Here is a 3,336-nt window from a genome sequence, read left to right on the forward strand (position 1 = left end):
CAGTGTTCCCTATATTTGCACTGGTGGCGAACTTTGATGCCTAGTGGATGTAATATGTGTAATAGCCGTGATAGCCTAGCGTAAGTTGCTTTCTTATTTATTTCCTTATTGTCTTGTTTATTTCTTTGATTGTAGTCAGTGCAGTTCTTTTTCCGCGGTTTGCTAGTGGCCGCAATAACCTATTTTTTTAAACTAGGCCACAATAACCATGGGCTACATATTTACTGTAGTTACCATTTTCCTCCTACGGGCCATAGAAACAATGGGCCTTCTACGTGTCGTAGACACAATGGGCCTTCTACGGGCCGTATCATCAATGGGCCTTGTACGGGTCGTATGATTGGTTGGCCAAACATGGGCCAATAACAAACCGCATTATGGCCATAAACGGGCTAGAGTTGGAATCGTCTGTTCATGGGTCGACCATAACGGGCCATCGTTAATCGGCCGTATTTGATGATGCTATGAAAACGGCCCAACGTATTAACGGACCACAAAATGGGCCGACTGTAACCTCGGGCTGAATTTAGCCCACAAGTAGAAAATGACAGTAACGGGCCGTAAGTAAACGAATACTGGAAATGAGCCCAAGAGTAAATGGGCTCTAAGAAGGCCGAAAGATAACATCGGCTAGAAACGGCCCAACGGAATAACGGACCGTTAATGGGTATGAAGTGATACACTATTCATTACGGGCCAGTTTCACCACGGGCCGTTAATGGGTATAAAGTGATACACTGTTCACTACGGGCCAGTTTCACCATGGGCCGTTAATGGGCCAAGAGTTACAAAGGGACTCATATGGGCCGAAAGACGTCATGGGCCATACATGGGCCAGAAGTGAAAACGGGCTGGAATCATATTGGATGGCCCAGATGATGCTACTGGGCCTAATTCGGATAGGGCGTAACGGGCCTTGGGTTAGCGGGCTGTAAACGGGCTATATGCGAACATGCCGTTAATAGGCTTTCCATGGGCCGGCCCGCCACCTTTTGACCAAGTCAAACGGGCCGGCCTTTTCACAGGAATGGGCCTCTATTGGGCCGTGCCACATGTCGATGTATCATAGGCGCCTTCTGTCCAATGAGTGGATGACATCTGTCCCAACGATGAGCCGACACGTGTTTCTTCCAGCCAATGATGATTTTACACGTGGAAAATCCCCATTGGTCGGGGCTGTTAACGGGTTATCGGATCCAAAACCCGACCCGATAGCTTAACGGCGTTCCATTACGGTGGATGCCACGTGTCGGTCACCCTTGACGAAAGCACTTCTGTGACGCGCGATTTATCGTCATGGAAGTGGACACTTCCGTGATAATAGTTTTGGTAATGTCATGGAACACTTCTACGACAACACAGGTATGACTATCTTGATTCTGTCATAAAATCATCATGGATGTACATGCATGACAAAAAACGCGACCTACTGTGAAAAACACGTATCATCACGGAAGTGTATTTTTTTTGTAGTGCAGCTGTCCAAAATATCTACCTACCTAGCGGTCATATCACTGAAGGGCATTTATGTCTTATCATGTCGGGCTGCTCCCTAGGCTATAAATAGCCGCCCCCTTCAACCACTAGCTGGTTGGCTACTCTGAGAGAAACTAACACTTGTCATTGAGAGCATCCCATCCTCCGAGGACTTTGAGCGAAAATATTCAAGTGGGGAAAACCCAAAACCCAAACCCAAACACCTACAAACCCAAAGTGATTAAGCATCACTGAAGAGATTGTTCCTGTGTGGAACCTATGCTTGTTACCTTTGAGGATTGTGTATCCTCCAGACGGTTAGGCGTCATGGTCTGAGCATCCAAGAGGAATTGTGGATCGCCGAGTGACCAAGTCTGTGAAGGTTTGGAAGTCACCTAAAGACTTACCACGAGTGTTGGGCAAGGTCTGTGTGACTTCAGCTCAAGGAGAATACAGTGAGGACTATGTGTCCGGGACTGTGTGTCCTCGAGTTTAAATACTCAGCCGCTCCAACCAGACGTACAACTGTCACAGTAGTTGGAACTAGTCTACCAAATCATTATCTTCATCAAGCCAACTGGTTCTATTTCCTCAACCCTTTCATTTCATCATTCATGTGTTTATGAACCTGATCATTACCATTTTAAGACTTTGACTGAAGATTTTCTCTCATTCCTCAATCATAATTCTTCAGTCACATAGTCTTCAGCCTGCTTATTATGTTTTCACGCTATCTGTACTATGTGCTTGTTTTCATTTCATCATGATGACTATGCTGTTGCTCTGTTATGCTTATACCTAAGTACTTATTCCGCTGCTAGTGTGTTGTTGCTTAGGAATTTCTTCACCTAGAAATTCCTCAGTGACGAATTTGTAAAAATTGCCTATTCACCCCCCCCCCCCCGCTCTAGTCAATATAACGCACTTTCAGTTATGTTTCCTAACCATAGACAGGTGTTGTCATTTGATGAACGGGATCACATCATTAGGAGAATGATGTGATGGACATGGCCCATCCGTTAGCTTAGCATTATGATCGTTTTAGTTTCATTGCTACTGCTTTCTTCATGACTTATACATGTTCCTCAAACTATGAGATTATGCAACTCCCGAATACCGAAGGAACACCTTTTGTGCTATCAAACGTCACAACGTAACTAGGTGATTATAAAGATGCTCTAGAGGTGTCTCCGAAGGTGTTTGTTGGGTTGGTATAGATCGAGATTAGGATTTGTCACTCCGTGTTTCGGAGAGGTATCTCCGGGCCCTCTCGGTAATGCTCATCACTATAAGCCTTGCAAGTAATGTGACTAATGAGTTAGTTGCGGGCTGAAGCATTACGAAACGCGTAAAGAGACTTGCTGGTAACGAGATTGAACTAGGTATGATGATACCCATGATCAAATCTCGGGCAAGTAACATACCGATGACAAAGGGAACAACGTATGTTGTTATGCGGTTTGACCAATAAAGATCTTCGTACAATATGTAGGAGACAATATGAGCATATAGGTTCCGCTATTGGTTATTGATCCGAGATTGTCTCTATCATGTCTACATAATTCTCGAACCCGTAGGGTCCGCGCGCTTAACGTTCGATGACAATTTGTATTATGAGTTATGTGTTTTGATGACCGAAGTTTGTTCGGAGTCCCGGATGAGATCACGGACGTGAAGAGGAGCCTCAAAATGGTCGAAACATAAACATTGATATATTGGAAGGCTATATTCGGACATCAGAATGGTTTCGCGGAGAAGTTCGGGTATTTTTCCAGAGTGCCGGGAGGTTACCGGAACCCCCCGGGAGAGTAAGGGGCCTTAATGGGCTTTACGAGAAAGGAGAGAAGGGCCTCATGGGGT

This window comes from Triticum dicoccoides, chromosome 5B, assembly GCF_002162155.2.
Source record: "Triticum dicoccoides isolate Atlit2015 ecotype Zavitan chromosome 5B, WEW_v2.0, whole genome shotgun sequence".
NCBI classification, from domain to species: domain Eukaryota; kingdom Viridiplantae; phylum Streptophyta; class Magnoliopsida; order Poales; family Poaceae; genus Triticum; species Triticum dicoccoides.